We start from the raw sequence: 23273 nt of genomic DNA, 5'->3' as shown, positions 1-23273 counted from the left end.
GGTAAGATATGATATATACCCAAAATAATATCCAGATATGTAACTGTATCTATTTTTTCATGAATTGTTACCATCGTTGTTCATGACTTGAATTTAGAAGCTGTTTCAATAGTTTAGCGTTTTAATTCATAGCAACATTCGCGTATTTTACTGATGTATTAGTCTAATTTCTGTAATGAACAGAGAAAAGGTTGACCCTTCAGATAGACAGCAAATTCCATGATAAAGGGAAAAAACATTTACAGTAAATAGCAAACAGGAGTGAACTTTTAAGAACCTGTAATAACCTCCATACATATCAAGAGGGGTATCAAGGCCAATGGGGAGCTGCTGTATTTCATATCAAAGCAGCTAATATACATGCTGATAAGAGAAGCTCTAATCTGTAAACCCATAATAGCACTTTATTGTGACTAGCCACAAGCGGCTTAGAAGAAAGGAGTAAATACAGAGTAAATAGGTAGGTTGCAGAGGTGGAAAACCTGTGGTGATGAAGAGGAGGAACTGAAACTGGAGGTACTGAGGATGAAATTATGTTTTATGAATTTTATGAGTTATTTATTAGTATTATCCCTACCTGTCACGTCTGTCCCCGCTCCCCCTCTCTGGCGCTCGAGGTCGCCAGGCTGCTCATCATTACGCACACCTGTCATCATCGTTACGCACACCTGTCATCATCGTTACGCACACCTGTCATCATCGTTACGCACACCTGTCATCATCATTACGCACACCTGTCATCATTGTTACGCACACCAGTGCTTCATCGTACTCACCTGGACTCCATGTCACGTCTGTCACGTCTGATTGCCTACCCTATATCTGTCACTTCCTCAGTTTCATTCCCGTGTCTGCATTGATGTTGTTTTGTTTCTCTTGTCCAGACGCTGTTCTTGTTTTGTTTCATGTCTATTTATTATTAAATCCTCACCCTGTATTGCTTCCCGTCTCCCGGCGTCTGTGGTTACAGAACCGTTACAGAATGCAGACACCACAATTGGAAGCATCAGGGAGTTATTATAATTTGTTTTGGTGACATCGGGTCCAGGTGCCATTGCCGAAGCAACCAGGGATGACTCAGCTGGCTCTTCAGGCTCCCAAGCCTCAGTTGGCTTGGTAGGGTCCCACGCCATGACTCAGATGGCTCGTCGGGTTCCCGCGCCTCAGCCGGCTCGTCGGGCTCCCGCACCTCGGCTGGCCCGTCAGGCTCGCCCAGGTAGGACGCCAGGTGGCGTCCCTAGAAGGTGGTACTGTCACGTCTGTCCCCGCTCCCCCTCTCTGGCGCTCGAGGTCGCCAGGCTGCTCATCATTACGCACACCTGTCACCATCGTTACGCGCACCAGCGCTTCATCGGACTCACCTGGTCTCCATCACGTCATTGATTGCCTCCCCTATATCTGTAAATTCCTCAGTTTCATTCCCGTGTCTGCATTGATGTTGTTTTGTTTCTCTTGTCCAGACTCTGGTCTTGTTTAGTTTCATGTCAATTTATTATTAAATCCTCACCCTGTACTTGCTTCCCCGTCTCCCAGCGTATGTGGTTACGGAACCGTTACCCCTACCAAGAACATTACTTTGAGCATACAGACGACCATATCTGCCGGTTTTCCTTCTGTCTTGCATCATATCCTGATTCATGTAATCAATTTTGCATGATGGTTTGATTACTCGCACAGACTCAAATTGACAGTCCCACATAGAGTACTACCTGTATATAGGGCCTACACATTTGTCTGTGAGAGTGCGTCTGTGTGTGTTTGTACACTGTATAGCACGTATAGCTGAAGGTGGGAGGTAGAAGTGATTCATAATTCTGGTGCAGGAGGGCATCCTGACAAAGCTTAACTCCAGTGTACTAAGAGGCCAGTCTGGGAAGGCGCTGACTGACTGACTGATGCAACAATAGTTTTTTCACTGCAGGGAAATAACCCCATAATCCATCTCACATACTATTACACTGACAGCCGCCAGGGCAGCGCAGAGTGGGGATATGAAAGACTTCCCGAGTGATTCCACTACCAAGGCATAAACACAAGAAAAAATAAAACAGAATAGAATAGAACAAAACTCCACAGAGAGCTGGAGAGGAGGGAGCACTACCCACATACGAACCGAACAAGACTTCCCTGGCTGAATACACTTGAGTACTACGAACACAAAACATCAGCTACTTTATAACCATTTAGTATGACCCCCTTGATCCCTCATTTTGCTGACTTGAAACACTTGGGACACAACCATTGTTTTCTAGCTGTCATATCCTGAAACCTGAAACACCGGCCTCTCAATATAGGAGCTGACAATGGATCATTGTGATACATATTTTACAGAGAAAGAATGTCCAGTGTTCAGAATAATCATTGCCTGTGCAGAGCTGTGGTGTAGTGGTAACACTCAAGTCAGAAATACCATGCCCCACTGGAGACTGGGGTTAAATCCACCTACCTGTATCTTCTGATTTCCAAAGTGTCTCAATAATAGTGTCCAATACCCAACAAAAATACGTTTAAAATGATAATCATTGCCCTTCCAATTTGTTTAAATGACTAAGGAACAGTAGTCAGATAATACAGTGGCAAGAAAACATTTGTAAACCCTTCGGAATGACCTGGACTTCTGCATAAACTGGTCATAACACTTGATCTGATCTTCATCTAAGTCACAACAATAGACAAACACAGTCTGCTTGAACTAATAACACAAACAATTATACGTTTTCATGTCTTTATTGAACACACTGTGTAAACATTCATAGTGCAAAGTGGGAAAAGTATCGGTGAACCCTTGGTTTTAATAACTGATTGACCCTCCTTTGGCAGCAATAACCTCAACCAAACGTTTTCTGTAGTTTTGGGTCAAACCTGCACAATGGTCAGGAGGAATTTTGGACCAGTCCTCTTTACAAAACTGTTTCAGTTCAGTAATATTATTGGGATGTCTGGTGTGATTCGCTCTCTTGATCGGGTTGTGGTCAGGACACTGACTGGGCCACTCCAGAAGGAATATTTTCTTCTGTTGAAGCCATTCTGTTGTTGATTTACTTTTGTGTTGTGGGTCGTTGTCCTGTTGCATCACCCAACTTATGTTGAGCTTCAATTGGCGAACAGATTCTCCTGCAAAATGTCTTGATAAACTTGGGAATAAATGTTTCCGTCGATGATAGCAAGCTATCCAGGCCCTGAGGCAGCAAAGCAGCTTCAAACCATAATGCTCCCTCCACCATCCTTTACAGTTGGGATGAGGTTTTGATGTTTGTGTGCTGTGCCTTTTTCTCTCCACACATACTGTTGTGTGTTCCTTCCAAACAACTCAACTTTAGTTTAATCTGTCCAAAGAATATTTTGCCAGTAGTGCTGTGGAACATCCAGGTGATCTTTTGCTAACTTCAAACGTGCATGTTTTTTTTGGAGAGCAGTGGCTTCTTCCGTGGTGTCCTCACATGAACACCATTCTCGTTTAGTGTTTTACATATAGTAGACTCATAAACAGAGATGTTAGCATGTTCCAGAGATTTCTTTAAGTCTTTAGCTGACACTCTAGGAGTCTTCTTAACCTCATTGAGCATTGTGCTCTTGCAGTCATCTTTGCAGCACGGCCATTACTAGGGAGAGTAGCAACAGTGCTGAACTTTCTCCATTTATAGACAATTTGTCTTACCGTGGAATGATGAACATCAAGGCTTTTAGAGATACTTTTGTAACCCTTTCCAGCTTTATGCAAGTTAACAATTATTAATATTAGGTCTTCTGAGATCTCTTTTGTTAGAGGCATGGTTCACATCAGGCAATGCTTCTTGTGAATAGCAATGGCCAAGCTGTGTCAACCATAAAATAAAAGAACATCTATCATGCTTTGCAAACAAATTATAGTGTTAAAAAACGAATGTAATGTTTTATTGTTGCATTTAACTGACGAAAATTCTGTTATCAAGGTAATTTCTCAGGAAGTGACATCAGAGGTCAGCATGTGTGTCACGCCCTGGTCGTAGTATTTTGTGTTTTTCTTCATGTATTTGGTCAGGCCAGGGTGTGACATGGGTTTTTGTATGTGGTGTGTAGATTCTCCTTCACTATATGAAAACCGTGACAATGTGGAAGAAGTCGGAGTTCAGGGATGATATACAAGTTTCCCACTAGTAATTAACAGATGGAGGGGCATAGAAGTGAATTTTCTTTTTTGTATAATATTTTTTTTAAATGCATTGTATGTGGTAAATACCACCTTCCCACTTGGCTATGAATGCAGGGTTAGTGAACATTCACTATATATTTCAGCCACATCCGTTGCTGACAGGTGTATAAAATCAAACACACAGCCATGTAATCTCCATAGACAAGAATGGCCTTCCTGAAGAGCTCACTGACTTTCAACAATGCACTGTCATAGGATACCACCTTTCCAACAAATCAGTTCGTCACATTTCTGCCCTGCAAGAGCTGCCCCGGTCAACTTTAAGTGCTGTTATTGTGAATTGGATATGTCTAGGAGAAACAACGGCTCAGCCGCGAAGTGGTAGGCCGTACAAGCTCACAGAATGGGACCATCTAGTGCTGAAGCGCGTAGCGTGTAAAAATCGTCTGTCCTCGGTTGCAACACTCACTACCGGGTTCCAAACTGCCTCTGGAAGCAATGTCAGCACGAGAACTGTTCGTTTCCATGGCCGAGCAGCCGCACACTTGCTTAAGATCACCATGCGTAATGCCAAGCGTTGGCTGGAGTGGTGTAAAGCTTGCCGTCATTTGACTCTGGAGCAGTGAAAACACGTTCTCTGGAGTGATGAATCACGCTTCGCCATCTGCCATGCCGACGGACGAATCTGGGTTTGGCGGATGCCAGGTGAATACTACCTTCCCAAATGCATAGTGCCAACTGTAAAGTTTGGTGGAGGGGGCCTCCCGAGTGGGGCAGTGGTCAGAGGCACTGCATCGCAGTTGCTAGCTGTACTACTAGAGATCCTGATTCAAGTCCAGGCTCTGTCGCAGACAGCCGTGTTGGCCCAGTGTTGTCCAGCCTAGGGGAGAGTTTGGCCGGCAGGGATGTCCTTGTCCCATCGCACTCTACGACTCCTGTGGCGGCTTGGTTGGGTCGTGTTGTCGGAGGACGCTCTCGACCTTTGCCTCTCCCGAGTCCGTACAGGAGTTGCAGCGAGGAAACAAGACTATAACTACCAACTGGATACCACGAAATTGGAGAGAAAAAGGGGTAAAAGTAAAATAATACATTTTAAAAACAGTTTGGTGGAGGAGGAATAATGGTCTGGGACTGTTTTCATGATTCCAGCTAGGCACTTTAGTTCCAGTGAAGGGAAATCCTAACGCTACAGCATACAATGACATTCTAGACGATTCTGTGCCTCCAATTTTGTGGCAACAGTCTGGGGAAGGCCCTTTCCTGTTTCGGCATGACAATGCCCCTTGCACAAAGCAAGGTCCATACAGAAATGGTTTGTCGATATCAGTGTGGAAGAATATGACTGGCCTGAACAGAGCCCTGACCGCAACTCCATCGAACACCTTTGGGATGAATTGGATTATTGGAGGACCAAAAAAGCGGATACCGATTAATCGTCCGCTTTTATTTATTATTTTGTAATAATGACAATTACAACAACAATACTGAATGAACCCTTATTTTAACTTAATATAATACATCAATAAAATCAATTTAGCCTCAAGTAAATAATGAAACATGTTCAATTTGGTTTAAATAATGCAAAAACAAAGTGTTGGAGAAGAAAGTAAAAGTGCAATATGTGCTATGTAAGAAAGCTAACGTTTCAGTTCCTTGCTCAGAACATGAGAACATATGAAAGCTGGTGGTTCCTTTTAACATGAGTCTTTAATATTCCCAAGTAAGAAGTTTTAGGCTGTAGTTATTATAGGAATTATAGGACTATTTCCCGCCATACCATTTGTATTTCATTAACCTTTGACCATTGGATGTTCTTATAGGCACTTTAGTATTGCCAGTGAAACAGTATAGCTTCCGTCCCTCTAGTTAGCGCTCGCTAACAAGCTAGCCATTTCACTTTGGTTACACCAGCCTCATCTCGGGAGTTGATAGGTTTGAAGTCATAAACAGTGCAATGCTTGACGCACAACGAAGAGCTGCTGGCAAAACGCACGAAAGTGCTGTTTGAATGAATGTTTACGCGCCTGCTTCTGCCTACCACCGCTCAGTCAGATACTTAGATACTTGTATGCTCAGTCAGATTATATGCAACGCAGGACACGCTAGATAATATCTAGTAATATCATCAATCATGTGTAGTTAGTGATTATGATTGTTTTTTATAAGATAAGTTTAATGCTAGCTAGCAACTTAACTTGGCTTACTGCATTCGCGTAACAGGCAGTCTCCTTGTGGAGTGCAACGAGAGAGGCAGGTCGTTATTGCGTTGGACTAGTTAACTGTAAGGTTGCAAGATTGGATCCAGTCGACCTTTAGTTCCAACATCTAATGGAAAGCCTTCCCAAAAGAGTGGAGGCTGTTATAGCAGCAAAGGGGGTACCAATTCCAGATTAATGCCCATGATTTTGGAATGAGATGTTTGAAGAGTAGGTGCCCACATACTTTTGGTCATGTAGTGTACTTTGTCTGTCTGCTAGCTACTGTATGCACGGTTTGACATCATATATTAGGGCAATTCCACAGTAAGAGTGATACTGAGGCTAAGATTGTCCACTTTAAAATGTATACCAAACAAAAAGCTATGACTGCAAAATTAAACAAACCATTCAACTCTATGCACAAGGACTACTTTTAACAATTTCCACTAAACATTTTACAAAAACACATTTACTTGAAGAACAGTGAAGATGCAAAGTTTGGTAACAGAATGACTGTCAGAAAAGCAAGCAGAGAAACAAAGGTTGCTTGGGAATGGGATGTAGGTTAGTCGATATGATTTGGTGACAATTGAAGCAAATTTAAATCCTGACAGACTATATTTTGCCCTCTATCTTTTGCTGGAAGTAAAGACTTGGCTCTCCAATAGACACCCCCGCCCCCTCCAAGCATGGTGCACTAGACTTGGAAAGCTTGCCAATTGCCTACCCAGCAGAAACAAAGCAACACAACAAAATAAATGAGAAGGTCTTAACACTGCAGTTAACTGCATCCACCCTCAACTGTCAATTCACCCACTGACTTATGGAAGGAAAACACAGCACAGGGCATACATTTGCAAACAAAATCAAATACATGCATTTCAGTTAATCCAATACACCAGTTTCCCTCTGTTTAAAAAACTTCAAAACAAGACAATGGGTCACTTTAGTACTTTCAACACCCCATCAATCGTTAAATATCGCAGATAATCATTTTATGAATGTATAGTATGTTGAGATATTTTGAAATAAATTACTCAAACTCATTCAAGTTATACTCCAAGATGATGATGGCCATCCCAATACGGTAGGTATTTTGGTCTCAATTCTAGCTCCAGGAATAGCTCATGTACAGATATAATATTGGTTGCAGCAAAGAATTTTCCTGCGCTTATAGATTTCCATAAATTCAATGAAAACTTGCAGTTCTCTTTCTCTCATTAGATCTCACACAAACAATAGCCTACAGTAACCTTTTACACCTGCGACAAAAATGATCAAATTAAGATCCCGAATCTGTATATGGCTATTTCAACTACCCATCCCCCTGTATGACCAGACAGCATTGCATCCATTCAAAACGTGCCTCGTGTCTGGCAAGAACTGCTGTGGCAGACTGACTGCATATGGGACCCTAAGTGACAGATCGGGAACTCCACATGGCCGACTAGTCCAGAACAGAGCACAGTCATAGGGAACAAAAGAGAGGGACCACATCTGAAAACATCTCAGCAACTCAGCTTGAAACTACCTGCATGGTGGTCCACATTTATCTCACTTTAGGAGAATGAACACAAGACAAAGCAAGCCAAATGACCTAGATAACATAGGGTTGGCTAAAAGCATAGGAGCATGTGTAGTGATGATTGGATGGATTGGCCAACATGTTAAAACGTTGACATTTGTAACGATCATTTCATTATTATTATTATTATTATCATTATCATTATTATCATTTCATTTCATCATACCATTCTTATTCTGATATCAATAGTGATAGTGTGAAGGGAAGAGTGTAATAGCTATGAATTGCTATTACACTATTCCAAGTGACAGTCAGAGACCAAGCCCTGCAATACTAGTTAAATAAAGGTTAAATAAAATGAAAATAAAATACAGGAAAAACCGAGTCAGTTGCACAACTGACTGCATTCAACCGAAATGTTCCTTCTGCATTTAACCCAACTCCTCTGAATCAGAGAGGTGCAGGGGGCTGCCTTAATCAAGGTAATCAGCACCCGAGGAGCAGTTGTTGATGGGGTTTAACTGCCTTGCTCAAGGGCAGAATGGCAGTTTTTTCCCCCCACCTTGTCAGCTCGGGGACTCGAACCAGCAACCTTTCGGTTACTGGCCCAAAGCTCTTAACTGCTAGGCTACCTGCCGCCCACGTGACTCACGTGACTCAACCTCTTATGTAGAGTCATTTACAAGTATAGGGAAAGGATTTATGCTGAACAAGTCGTGGAATCTGGAACTAAAAAGAGAGTCAGAAGAATGTCAACGTGATGTAGTCCTTGAGAGAACCCAACAAGAGGGGCCGGAGATCATAGCAACAACAACCTTGTAAACAAAATGATTTTGTTTTCAGCCATTCATTTTTCTCCACAAAACATAATGAAGCAAAGGTGACATAAGTAACATACTGCATTTAACTTGGCTGTAAAGCCGAGACTTTAAAAGCCTCGGCTCTCATCTGGTTCAATAAGCAATTATAATGGCTACAGTTTGCGGCATGACTCATGATTCTGGATTTCTCTCAATGTTTCCAAGTGGAGTCACCAAGACAGACTAGGGCTTGAATCATAGCATCTATTATTTCTGCCTTTTAGACAATAATATATAGAGAGAACATATGAAGCAATCCATGTTATCCAAGGGTGCTACATTTATTTTATTTTTTGTTGTAAATAACAAATATGTTCAACTAGCGAATCCACAGAATGTGACATTTTCTGGTCCTGTTCTTCCCGTCTCTGGCGTCTTTTGTAGTCCAAGCCTCTTTGGCCCATTTGTGCTGCTGTATTAAGAGGCGAAAACTCGAGCTAATTGTGATTCAGCCTCTCCTCTCTCTGCACCCATACAACCCCCTCCACTTACACACACAGGCCACATCTCAAACAGAGTGGGGCGGGTAAGGAGGGGGGTGACAGAAAGGGGGGCTTTAGAACAGAGAAGCAGAGGGGTTGCATGCCGATTGCACAATACAGCCCATATAGGAGATGTCCTGGTTAGAACTGGAGACCTGACAATAGAACATGTTTTCTCCTTATTCCTTCAGGTGGGAACTGGGAAGGACTATATACCCATGATAAGAGGAGGTTCTGCAGTAAACAAGAAGCTCTTCCTTATTACAGTCAATAATACCTCCAGCATACACAAACAACAAACCTACTACTACACACACTGTGGAACAGTGCCATTCGTTATCCCTCTGACCAATTTGGGGTGTTAAATAGTGTATTGAAGAGAACTGTCAACATTGCTGGCTGACCAGCCCTTCGTTCATTCTCCCATCAGCTTCCTCTTCGGTTTCACTCCAAATCATGAAGCAGCTCAAAAGACAAATGAGCAGTTATGTTCACCTCCTATGAAATATACCGTATGCATTATTAGAGTATAATCTAATAGAGTGTATTATTTAGGCCTTCATACATATTGTGTACATTTTGTACATCATTGAAGAAATGTATGAAATTCCTCCCAAATTTTCGGTGCAAAAAGCCCACTAAAAAACAATCAAAAACAGAATTGCTGGTGACTGCATATATATTTTTCCTCCATTGTCATAACTTATTTGTCATCATGCGTATGATTATCATTTTATTTCAAATCAAACCAGAGCACGAAAAAAGTAAAAACATTGTGACTGTAACAAAAGTCTACAGTTTCGCATGGCCCCCTGTAAGGTCTGAGCAAGCCCACCTTTGTAGCTAATCTCATGCTATTCTACACATTTTGCCTTAAGGCCGAGAGAAAATGTTGCAGTTTTAAAACTATTTTCCTGCAATTCTACACATACTACCATGGGGCAGAGAGAAACATGTACAGTTTTATAGCTAATCTCATGCTATTCTACACATTTTGCAATGGGACAGAGAGGGAAATGTGCAGTTTTCAATCAAATTCAATCAAATGCATTTATAAAGCAAATTTTTCATCAGCAGACGTCACAAAGTGCTAATACAGAAACCAACCTCAAACCCCAAACAGCAAGCAATGCAGATGTAGAAGCACGGTGGCTGGGAAAAACTCCCTAGAAAGGTCGGTACTTAGGTATAAACCTGGAGAGGAACCAGGCTCTGAGTCATTAAGGCCAGATTGTTCTTCAAGATGTTCAAACGTTCATAGATGATCAGCAGGGTCAAATAATAATCACATGTTCAATATCTAAACATTCTTGCCATGGCTTATGACATGTTCAAATCCTATCTGGGGAGGCGGGGCAACCTCCAGGTCGGGGCAGGGTGGGGGGGGGTTGTGGGCTCCCAGAGCCCCTTGGCCCCCCTGCTTTGAGGGGGCTGCGTGGTACGCCAGTGAGCAAAAGCTCAATCTGCTCATTAACATGCAAAGACCCCCATCCCAGGGCTTTTGAAATGAGTTCTTCATTTTAGTCACAAATGTGATAACTTTTCCATTATGAAGCACAAAGACTTCATTCTGGGGTGCCTGATGTTGCAAATGATGGAAATAAAAACAACTCCACACAGTGAGACGTCTATAACAAATCAACTCCCCACTCCATTCAGTTTAGAGTGTATCTTTACTGTGTAGTTGAGTGTTCGAAACATGTTTTCTGGCGATGTGAAAAGGACTAATATCTGAAAAGGAATAAAAGTCCATGTGAAAAGGACTTTAGCTAAAGTATAATTACTTTCACGTGAGATGAAAACGTACAGTGCATTCGTAAAGTATTCAGACCACTTGACCTTTTCCACATTTCGTTATGTTAGAGCCTTGTTTTAAAATTGATTAAATTGTTTTTTTCCCTCGTCAATCTACACACAGTACCCCTAAAAAATGGAACTATAACATTTACATAAGTATTCAGACCCTTTACTCAGTACTTTGTTGAAGAACCTTTGGCAGTGATTACAGCCTTGAGTCTTCTTGTAGGTGGACACTACAAGCTTGGCACACCTGTATTTGAGGAGTTTCTCCCATTCTTCTCTGTATATCCTCTCAAGCTCTGCCAAGTTGGATGGGGAGCGTCGCTGCACAGCTATTTTCAGGTCTCTCAAGAAATGTTTGATTGGGTTCAAGTCAGGGCTCTGTCTGGGCCACTCAAGGGCATTCAGAGACTTGTCCCAAAGCCACTCCTGCGTTGTCTTGGCGGTGTGCTTAGGATCATTGTCCTGTTGGAAGGTGAACCTTCACCCCAGTCTGAGGTAGAGGTTGACCGATTAATCGGAATGGCCGATTAATTAGGTATTTTTGGGCGCCAATTTAAAAAAAAAAATGTTTTATACCTTTATTTAACTAGGCAAGTCAGTTCAGTTCAGTTATTTAACTAGGCAAGACACATTCTTATTTTCAATGACGGCCTCGGAACGGTGGGTTAACTGCCTTGTTCAAGGGCAGAACGCCAGATGTTCACCATGTCAGCTCGGGGGATTCAATCTTGCACCCTTACAGTTAACTAGTCCAACGCAATAACGACCTGCCTCTCCACATGGTTGATGATATTACTAGATATTATCTAGCGTGTCCTGCATTGCATATAATCTGACTGAGCATACAAGTATCTAAGTATCTGACTGAGTGGTGGTAGGCAGAAGCAGGCACGTAAACATTAATTCAAACAGCACTTTCTTGCGTTTTGCCAGCAGCTCTTCGTTGTGTGTCAAGCATTGCGCTGTTTATGACTTCAAGCCTATCAACTCCCGAGATGAGGCTGGTGTAACCGAAGTGAAATAGCTAGCTAGTTAGCGCGCGCTAATTGTTGTTGTGTTGCTGGTTCGAGCCCAGGGGGGAGCGAGGAGAGGGACGGAAGCTATACTGTTACCCTGGCAATACTAAAGTGCCTATAAGAACATCCAATAGTCAAAGGTTCTTTGTTGTGCGTCAAGCATTGCGCTGTTTATGACTTCAAACCTATCAACTCCCGAGATGAGGCTGGTGTAACTGAAGTGAAATGGCTAGCTAGTTAACGCGCGCTAACTAGAGGGACGGAAGCTATACTGTTTCACTGGCAATACTAAAGTGCCTTTAAGAACATCCAATAGTCAAAGGTTAATGAAATACAAATGGTATAGCGGGAAATAGTCCTATAATTCCTATAATAACTACAACCTAAAACTTCTTACCTGGGAATATTAAAGACTCATGTTAAAAGGAACCACCAGCTTTCATATGTTCACATGTTCTGAGCAAGGAACTGAAACGTTAGCTTTCTTACATAGCACATATTGCACTTTTACTTTCTTCTCCAACACTTTGTTTTTGCGTTATTTAAACCAAATTGAAAATGTTTCATTATTTACTTGAGGCTAAATTGATTTTATTGATGTATTATATTAAGTTAAAATAAGTGTTCATTCAGTATTGTTGTAATTGTCATTATTACAAATAAAATAAAAATCGGCAGATTTATCGGTATCGGCTTTTTTGGTCCTCCAATAATCGCTATCGGTATCAGCGTTGAAAAATCATAATCGGTCAACCTCTAGTCTGAGGTCCTGAGAGCTCTGGAACAGGTTTTCATCAAGGATCTCTCTGTACCTTCCCTCAATCCTGACTAGTCTCCCAGTCCCTGCACCTAAAAAACATCCCCACAGCATGATGCTGCCACCACCATGTTTCACCGTAGGGATGGTGCCAGGTTTCCTCCAGACGTGACGCTTGGCATTCAGGTAAAAGAGTTCAATCTTGGTTTCATCAGAACAGAAAATCTTGTTTCTCGTGCTCTGAGAGTCTTGAAGTGCCTTTTGGCAAACTCCAAGCGTGCTTCGGTCTGGCCTGATTGTTGGAGTGCTGCAGAGATGGTTGTCCTTCTGGAAAGTTCTCCTAATCCCACAGAGGAAATCTGGAGCTCTGTCAGAGTGACCATCGGGTTCGTTGTCACCTCCCTGACCAAGGCACTTCTCCCCCTATTGCTCAGTAAGACTGGGCGGCCTGCTCTAGGTTGAGTCTTGGTGATTCCAAACTTCTTCCATTTAAGAATGATGGAGGCCACTGTGCTGTAGACATTTTTTTGTACATTTGTGCCTTGACACAATCCTGTCTCTGAGCTCCTCGGACAATTCCTTTGACCTCATGGCTTGGTTTTTGCTCTGACATGCACTGTCAACTGTGGGACCTTATATAGACAGGTGTGTGCCTTTCCAAATCATGTCCAATCAATTGAATTTACCACAGATGGACTCCAATCAAGTTGTAGAAACATCTCAAGGATGATCAATGGAAACAGGATGCGCTTGAGCTCAATTTCGAGTCTCATAGCAACGGGTTATGTTTCGCTGTGTCATTATGGGGTATTGTGTGTAGATTGATGAGTATTTTTTAATTTTTTTAATCCATTTTAGAATAAGGCTGTAACGTAACAAAATGTGGAAAAAGTCAAGGGGTCTGAATACTTTCCAAATGCACTGTATACTACTTTATTTGACCCTTTACTGATCCTAGAAATGAACATGTATCGGCATGCAAATCAAGGCCCGTTGACACAGAGGGTTAATTTCCTTACAGGAGGGTGTCAAACAATCCGTCCCGCGGGTGGCTTGAGTTAAAAATGTAATAAACTCAATATACTTTTAAATGACTACATTCATACAGTGACTGGACTGGATCCAGTTCGCTAATAATCACCAAAATGGAAGCTATGAAACTATCAATAGAGGACTATTGTTCAAGACCGAATGCAGCCCCTGTGGCATAATGAGTTTAACACCCCTGCCCTACAGTTTATCCTTCATAGTCCCTGGGATGGGAACCATTGTACCTATCCACTATGTATGACGGGAACAGTGTATTTTTGGTCAGGAGAAAGCAAACAGAAGAGCAACCTCTCCATGTATGGGGGTTAGGATATGAAATTCGGACCAAAGAAATCCGAAAGAGACGCCGCATAAGGGAAATATTTTGAGTTTACATGAGAGTAAAGGGGTGGAACACACACAAGATTGTACTAATGGCGTGTGCAGAAATTACACACTGATTCTGTGTTACTGTACTATTCCACAGGTCTTAAAACCAGTTTACTTTGTTAATCTTGTTGATTAATAATGTGTTTTGCATACCAGTGCACAAAAAAATCCAATAATTGAACAAATAAAAGCAGTGACATGATAATAAGCCATCTGGCTTGCTCTAGCGCGTACCATAAGTAACAAGGAAGAAATTATATTTCAGATAGTGTTGTGTACAATACACAATTGGTTGACAGTGCTTAGGTTTGATTCCCAAGTTCAATAACCAGAGAAATAAGTATGCTGAAAAAACACAATACAGAGGTACGGTCACACTTCAATCATTTCAATTTGTGTCCTGAAGCCGAATACTCCCACTTTATCTTCTGATATAATCATATGCTAACATATTCAGCACCCAGTAGCTTGGATTGTTAAAATATGAAAATATTAGGATGAATTAAATATATTTGTTAGAAGAGATTAAATATCATCCTAGACTCAAGGAGTAAGGCCTCAGAAGGAGATTTATCCTGAGACAAGTGGATAAACTGCCATTCTGGCCAATACAATACACCGATGAACATACAACTCTGGTGTGGATGTGTGACTTTGAGCATATTGACGCCACATCTCAATCTCTGTGCCACAGTAAATATATTATTGGGTAAAAAATTAGTAGGGGACCAGTTAACCACCAATCTGAGGTTAGCATGGGGTTAGTCAGGTTGCATGGGAGGAGGCATTGGTTTCTCTTGGACAAATACAAACAATTGAAGCATGGCGTGGTGACTCACAGCTCTAATGAAGCAGTGTATTGACTCACTAAATTCCCCCTCTGTCTGCGAGGCGTGCATCCCAGCTGCCCCTCTGAATACCAATTACTGTACCGATGGGCTGCTCTGTCACTCAGCCCAAATGCCAGTGAGGAGCCAAAGAGCTGGTGTGTGTGTGTGTGTGTGTGTGTGTGTGTGTGTGTGTGTGTGTGTGTGTGTGTGTGTGTGTGTGTGCGTGTGCGTGTGCGTGTGTGTGTGCGTGTGCGTGTGCGTGCGTGCGTGCGTGCGTGCGTGCGTGCGTGCGTGCGTGCGTGCGAAAGAGAGAGAGAGAGAGAGAGAGGCTGGGGGTCAAAAGCTCAGTGGATGCAGAACAGAATGTGTGAAGCTAGAGGTTTAGATTTTGATAACTGAAAATAACTAAATTACTTTTCAGTTCCATTTTCATATCCTATCAAACCACCTAGTCTCAGAAGATCTTGGATATTTTGGAGTGTTATAATCTATTACTGCTCAGTGCTCTATCTATAGAACTAAATACTGATGAACCAAGAGGCCCAAAATGCTACAGAACATTTTCTATCTTATATTAGGTGTGATGGTGTGCTGACATAATTACATAGATTCAATGGCACAGTGACTAAGAGGAGGAGATGAGAAGTATTTGGTCTCTTCAGCATAATCTCCACATGGAATTGGTAAGGATTCCCTGTAAAGTACTGTAACTGTCAGGGGACAACTATACTATATATACAAAAGTATGTGGACACCCCTTCAGATTAGTGGATTTGGCTATTTCATTCATTAGTGGATTCGTTGCTAACAGGTGTATAAAATCGAGCACACAGTCATGCAATCTCTGTCGAAAAACATGGGCAGTAGAATGTCCTTACAGAAGAGCTCAGTTTCAATGTGGCACCGCCATAGGATGCCACCTTTCCAACAAGTCAGTTCGTCAAATTTCTGCCCTGTTAGAGCTGCTCCGGTCAACTGTAAGTGCTGTTATTGTAAAGTGGAAATGTCTAGGAGCAGCAACGGCTCAACCGCGAAGTGGTAGGCCACACAAGCTCACAGAACCGGACCACTGATGCACATCGTCTGTCCTTGGTTGCAACACTCACTACCAAGTTCCAAACTGCCTCTGGAAGCAATGTCAGCAGAAGAACTGTTTGTCGAGAGCTTAATGAAATGGGTTTCCATGGCCGAGCAGCCGCACATAGCATAAGATCCCCATCCGCAATGTCAAGCATTGGCTGGAGTGGTGTAAAGCTCGCCGCCATTGGACTCTGGAGCAGTGGAAACACGTTCTCTGGAGTGATGAATCACGCTTCACCATCTGTCTGGCCGACAGCAGAATCTGGGTTTGGCGGATGCCAGGAGAACCTGCCCCAATGCATAGTGCCAACTGTAAAGTTTGCTGGAGGAGGAATAATGGTCTGGGGCTGTTGTTCATGGTTCGGGCTAGGGCCCTTAGTTCCACTGAAGGTAAATATTAACGCTGCAGCATACAATGACATTCTTGACGATTCTGTGCTTCCAACTTTGTGGCAACAGTTTGGGGAAGGCCTTTTTCTGTTTCAGCATAACAATGCCCCCGTGCACAAAGCGAGGTCCATACAGAAATGGTTTGTCGAGATCGGTGTGGAAGAACTTGACTGGCCTGCACAGAGACCTGACCTCAACCCCATTGAACACCTTTGGGATGAATTGGAATGCCGAAGGCAAGCCAGGCCTAATCGCCCAACATCAGTGCCCGACTTGTGGCTAAATGGAAGCAAGTCCCTGCAGGATGTTCCAAAATCTAGCGGAAAGCCTTCCAGGGAGAGTAGAGGCTGTTATAGCAGCAATGGGGGGGACCATGATTTTGGAATGAGATGTTCGACGAGCAGGTGTCCACATACTTTTGGTCATATAGTGTATAACTGTTGTTCAATATTGTAGCTCCTTTAATTCCCACCCTTTGGTTTTGTGGGAGGTCTTTGTATGATTTCTCTTGTCGTCTCTCCAAACAAAAATATAGGAGCTGAATAAAGATAATAATAAGAACTCTGAGTGGGCCAGGAGCAGGACAGTACAAAGCCTAGTAAACAGCCATTGATTTGAGCAGGGCAGGGCTGTTTACTAGGCTTTACCTCACTTCCCCTGACGGACAGGCCTGACAGCAGCTTCTTCAGCAAACTCCTTTTATTAAAAATGTGATTAATATTTATCCAGCATTAGAGCCTTGCTTAAGACTGAAACTAGACGGATTAGACGATCCCCCAGACAGGGAGTTATGGAAGAAGGGAAAACCAGCTGAAAGTAATTCTTCTTCTTCAAGCCTTAAAGATTTATCTGAATAATGGATGTATTGTGAACCATGGTTAGATTGTACTGTATGTCCACGAGGCTGGAGAAGGAAGGAATCTGAGGAATATCAGTTAATCGTTATTAAAAGCGTTATGCAAATGTCACTGACAGAATTACAGTACATAAAGGTAAATGTCTATGCCGTCAATATCTTTGTGGGAGAAGTGATATTTGCATGTTGTTTATCATATGCTCAATGCAAGGTAAGGTTGAAAATAAGATGAATGCAGAACAACAATGAGTAAAACGTTTTATCCTTACCCCACTTAAAAAGGGTTATCAAACCTCTGACCCATGCACCGATTAAACTTGACCTATGTATCAATACAACATGTCATTTAGAAAATGGTCTCAGAGACTGTAGAGTATGCTCATTTACTGAGAGGTTGACCTGAGAGGTTAACCAATGAGGTATCTGATTGTGAGAGACAGAACATAACTGCCATACCTCTGAAAACACGGACCCTATCCAAATAGAAACGTAAAACCTTGCTGTTATTTTCGTCTGGAACTTTTCTGATGACCAAGGTGGTTGGCTGAACGACTCCTCCCCCTACACAGCTCTAGTGCATTAAACCGGAGGCTCCAGCTTCAAGGGGGAGAGGAACACAAAAGCCTCCTGTTATTCCTCTGTGCTGCTGCTTTCACCAGGACCTGTCTTTGCCAAGCCTCTCTGAGTACATGGCTCTACAACGACGGCAACAGGGCCCCGTCTGATGGACAGCCTGACATTCTGCAGCAGCCCACAATGGCAACATGTACTCACCCTACAATATCAACACCTCCCCCCTCAATCTCCCTGTGAATCAAAGCCATTTGTCACATATTTGTTAATAATAGAGCATGCATGAGTCCTCAGCTAAGAGACATTGGTAGTAGGTTATTTAGCAACCAAAGCTGAGAGAAAAAGCTTTTTTCTAAAGGAAGAGATGCAACAACTGTCTTCCCTTCTACTAACTCTCTAATGCTTGGAGGCCTTAGGAAATATACAACAAGTCACCCTTGTTTTGAGTGTGTGTGCCCTGTTCATGTCCTATGGGTGTTTTGAGTGTTTTATACAGCAAGGGAGGAGCTACCAAAAAAGATACAGACAAGAGTAGTCCAGGACCACAGCAGTGGGGTTGGTATCTGCCTGCCTGTGAGAATGATAGAGGAGCATTGTGAATGAAACAGGCCCAGCATGGGCAGCTAAAGAGCTCAGCACTCTGCTCTGCTCTAATGTCTGTCTGTCTGTCTGTCTGTCTGTCTGTCTGTCTGTCTGTCTGTCTGTCTGTCTGTCTGTCTGTCTGTCTGTCTGTCTGTCTGTCTGTCTGTCTGTCTGTCTGTCTGTCTGTCTGTCTGTGTCCCACTAGAGAGGAAGCTCGGCTCAGACTCTTTCCCTGCAGTCATGAAAGCAATCAAAAGGGGCTGAGCCACCCGTCTCCCGGGGTTGTTACCTTTCTGTTAATTACAGCACACTGCCTCCACTCCCTCTGACGCCGAGCAGCGCCGCAGTCACCGCAACGGTGCAGTACTGAGGGAGGGAGGGGGCGCTCTCTGAGGGAATGAATGAGAGAAAACCAGGCACAATAGCATTTCAAATCAAATCAAATTGTATTTGTCACATGTGCCAAATACAACAGGTCTTACTGTGAAATGCTTACTTACAAGCCCTTAACCAACAATGCAGAATAAGAAAATGCTAAATAAAATAAATGTACAATATAGTAACACAATAAAATAACGAGGCTATATACAGGGGGTACTGGCAGTGAGTCAATGTGCAAGGGTACTTGCCCACTATTCAACAGGTTAAATCGTATGAAAACATGTCTGTTCATGTTCTGTATAGCCATTTTAACAGAGGTGAAATTCAAGTTGATAGCATACATACAGGGTCCTATATAGAAGACTGAAATGTGTTAAATCAATGTGACATCTGCCCAGGTATTGGTACAACCCCTCACCCAACCTCCCAGGCAGCCTCACTCCTCCCCCTCTGGCACTACTTTCAGACAAACACAATGCAGTGCTGTGTGCAGCCCAGCCTTCAGAAACCTGCTCTCTCTTTGGCTGAGAACCTTGGGCTGCTGAAGTAAGGAAGACAAAACCCATAGAACGGTGGGACAGAGGATACATTAAGAGGATTGTTGTTGTCTCACCCTGAACATGCCTCCTCAATCACATGAGGAGAGATGGGATGGGAGGACCAGGAAAGGAAAGAGGAATTGATGCATGGGAAAATGACCAGCATATTTCTTCAAAATGACTTTGAAACCTTATTGCATCAATGGAGCGACCTGGGGCAACACAACCCCTTGGGACAGTAAAGGACACGTACTAGGTCTGGCACTGGGATAGGTAGGCTTTAGCAGGAACCATGCTTGAGTTGATATACAGACCTGATCAAATTAAAGGATGTTCAGGGCCTATTAATGGGGATACTCTGAACTAAATGAACAGGGTTAGTTTGGTCCTCTTATCTGACGTATTTTCCAAAACACGAAACCAATGAATTAACCTTCAATTTCAAATAAACACTTGTGCATAATTAAGCCTGATAAACAATTCCCCAGCCATTTCACAAAGGAATGTTGTTGAGTTAAAGAGAGTAGGAGCCCTTTATCCAGGCGTTATTCTGGAAAGAGGGTGAATCATCTAGTTGAGCTCTCCCTCCTCTCAATCCAGCAGAGAGCTTGAAGTATGTTATTGCCATACGTGTGAGAAGTAGGATAGATGAAACCTTACAATGATAATAATACTATAATAACAATTAAATAATTTGTGTGTCATTATTGTACACAAAGAGAGTATATTTCTGAGTGTGGCCGGTCTGAACTTATGTCACATACATATGTGAACTGAAATTGAACACAGCATCTAACCACAGGGGAAGATGAAAAGCTGGGAACTCAATGCTGAAAATAAATGAATCTGGGAGCACAGAGAAATGGTCGATTTCATGCCAAGGGGAGCACATTATTCAGTGAAATGTTCAAGTTGAAGCACCTTGTTTACTGAACTAAGCACTGCCAAATACCACAAAGGTTGTCCACGACCTGTACTGACAATTCTCATATTGCCTCTGTGTGTGTGTGTGTGTGTGTGTGTGTGTGTGTGTGTGTGTGTGTGTGTGTGTGTGTGTGTGTGTGTGTGTGTGTGTGTGTGTGTGTGTGTGTGTGTGTGTGTGTGTGTGTTTGTTTTGGGGGATGGGATGTGGGGTGCAGTTTGCAGGTGCTCTAATGCTCCAATGTAGGGTATCACTTTTAAACCATAACATTTAAGGAATGATGCCTCTTAATGCATTTTATAACAATTGATGTCCCTCTCAGTTTAAAAGTGAAGTAACTGTAATACATGAAATACATTGTTAAAATACACATTCCCCAACAGATGAATGTTGATCTAATGTAATACATGAAATACATTGTTAAAATACACATTCCCCAACAGATGAATGTTGATCTAATGTGATGCATGAAATACCCGCCCCCTTTTATTTCGAATGAAGCCATATGAAGAAATTGCAGACTACGTTGAATATTCTTCACGCAAGTGTTTCCCTGAACTGAAAAACCATATTCGTTACTGTACAACATTTAACTTACCTCTATATTCACACCGGCTGCGCTTTTCCCGTCGCCAGCATTTCAATTACACAGTTGTTTATTTGACAGATGGAAACTGTATCTTCTCCTCAATGCAGCAACCTCACCATGTTTTTCCCAAGCCCGGACTCCCTGTATCAGCAGGTGGACGCGCCTCCCTATGATGGAGACAGCGCGCCTCGGTCCCCCTACCACTCCATTTTATTCTACAGTCTTCTTTGTAATCCAGGAAATAAACCAAATATCTTGACCATTCCATGTGTCATGTGTAGGTCATGTTTTATAAAGCGCCATAGCCATGTTCATTTCCTATTAGGCTCCCTGGATTCATGTATACCGATACTGGATGCTGCTATTGTTATGCCATATTTTTTTTTCCCAGATGCACCCTGTCCCTGACAACGACGGCAGGCTCGTGTCAGTTTGCTCCCCCTCTTTTGCGACCTGCCATAAAGAGCGCGCCCACAAATTCCACTCGTGACCGCGCTTCTACGTCGTTGACGCGCCCAGTTTAACGGTGCAGTTTGGTTCTCAAGGAAAATATCGCACACGTTGAAACGTTAAATGACAAGCAGAGCTCTCTTCTCTTAAAATGTATATTTAGCTAAACCTGGAACCTAGTTTATGGGCGTATAAATTGGATGGATTATATTTATTAGAGTTTTACCATTCTTCCTAACATGAAAAGCATGATTGCAGCCTGCAATTCGGGGCGTTCTTGCATGTGCACCCTACCTCGAGCATCCCATTGGTTCCTGCATGAATGCTACCCTTCGAGCACACGATTCATGCCTGTGTGACACTTTTGATATTCTGGATTTGTGTGTCAAAGGAGAAATAAAAGTATTATCTGAGTTTTTGGGGTGCAAGGGACACTATTTGTAGCTAGCACACAGTGTCCTTCGCTACCGCCCGCCGAACACCTGCCCTCACCGTCATTAACAGAACTGCTGGAAAGCAGTGCCTAACAGACAGGGGCGAAGACACTGCCTTACCGGTGTCCTAGCTAGCTACCGTTGTCACCCCCGCCTCTTCTTCTGTGGGGTTTATCGGCAGTTGGCATCAAATTTTATGGTGCATTGCCTACTGTACTGGAGTGGCCCCACCTCCCACCTGTGTACCACAGTCCTAGCTTAAAAATGGACCAATTCAAGTATAAAAAGAGGGGTTCCTGCAGATGGAGAAATGCCCACATGCAGCAACGCCACGAATTGCGGGCTGCAATTGCACCCTTTTTCCAGGGTGCAACTCCAGTCCTAGAGGGCCAGAGTCTGACAGTCATGGGACAACAGTTTTCTGCACAATTAAATGCAAGGTGAAACCAACATAACCTGGGCTGGCCACCTTCAAGGAGCTGGGCATGTGAGTTAGAGATGTCCAACCTTGTAAGAGAATGGCATTTGGGGATAAATATAAATTGCAGGTGAGCTTTTTGTTCAGTGCTATATTCTTATTCACTCTCTGAGAATATGCTGCTCCTAAAAATCATCCAAGGCAGGCCTGTCTTGGCATGGATCCATCTAGTTAAAGGTACGGAGACAGGCTGATTTAACTACTCCTATTCTCAAATCAAAAGAGATGCAGGAAAATCTGGCAAATCGTGGATGTGATCATTTTAATCTTTAAGTTCTTCTTCAACTCAGACGATAATCATTGTCGACCACCTAGACCTGCAATTATGATTACGTTTTGGAGAGGCTGCAGGATCCTCGAGTTAAGTGAACAAAGTGTTTTTCATTTGTCACATAAGAGCACTCCATACTAATCTAGCTACTAACCCTTCCTCTAACTACCAACTTTTCATTTGAGCAGCCTTTTCCCAGGTATCCTTGAGATTTGACATGAATGCACCTGAGCTCTCCTCATCAATGGTGCCTGACTCACTATAACCACATGATACACATTTTCTAGAAATAACACCAAGAGAACTGAACTGGCAGTTCTGATAACCTGCAGTGGCATAGTTTGAGGAGAAAAACATATTGTGCAGAGAATGACATATCCCTTGTATCCCATTTTTAGACATGATTATACAACATGTTAATATTCACTGAGTATACCAAACATTAGGAACACCTTCCTAATATTGAGTTGCACACCCCTCCCCCCTTTTTCCCGGCGGGGCATGGACTCTACAAGGTGTCAAAAGCGTTCCACAGGGATGCTGGCCCATGTTGACTCCAACAGTTGTGTCAAGTTGGCTAGATGTTCTTTGGGTGGTGGACCATTCTTGATACACACGGTAAACTGTTAAGTGTGAAAAACCCAGCAGTGTTGCAATTCTTGACACAAACCGGTATGCCTGTTACATGGCCCTTTCAAAGGCACTT

At 42.8% G+C, this 23273-nt stretch overlaps 1 protein-coding gene across 2 annotated transcripts in view; it reads right to left on the bottom strand.

The window, feature by feature from the left end:
• The window catches only part of LOC118390184 (neurite extension and migration factor-like), a 33794-nt gene extending 12432 nt beyond the window's left edge, over positions 1-21362 (bottom strand). For both annotated transcript variants that reach the window (XM_035780482.2, XM_035780478.2), the window contains exon 1: positions 20944-21362. The gene's annotated coding sequence lies outside the window, so the exon portion shown is untranslated. The remainder of the gene's footprint in view (positions 1-20943) is intronic.
• Between the last annotated feature and the right edge of the window lie 1911 nt (positions 21363-23273).

The sequence above is a fragment of the Oncorhynchus keta genome, chromosome 11 (genome assembly GCF_023373465.1).
Source record: "Oncorhynchus keta strain PuntledgeMale-10-30-2019 chromosome 11, Oket_V2, whole genome shotgun sequence".
Classification (NCBI taxonomy): domain Eukaryota; kingdom Metazoa; phylum Chordata; class Actinopteri; order Salmoniformes; family Salmonidae; genus Oncorhynchus; species Oncorhynchus keta.
Note: the sequence above shows the minus strand (reverse complement) of the source record. Positions and strands in the feature narration are given on the sequence as shown.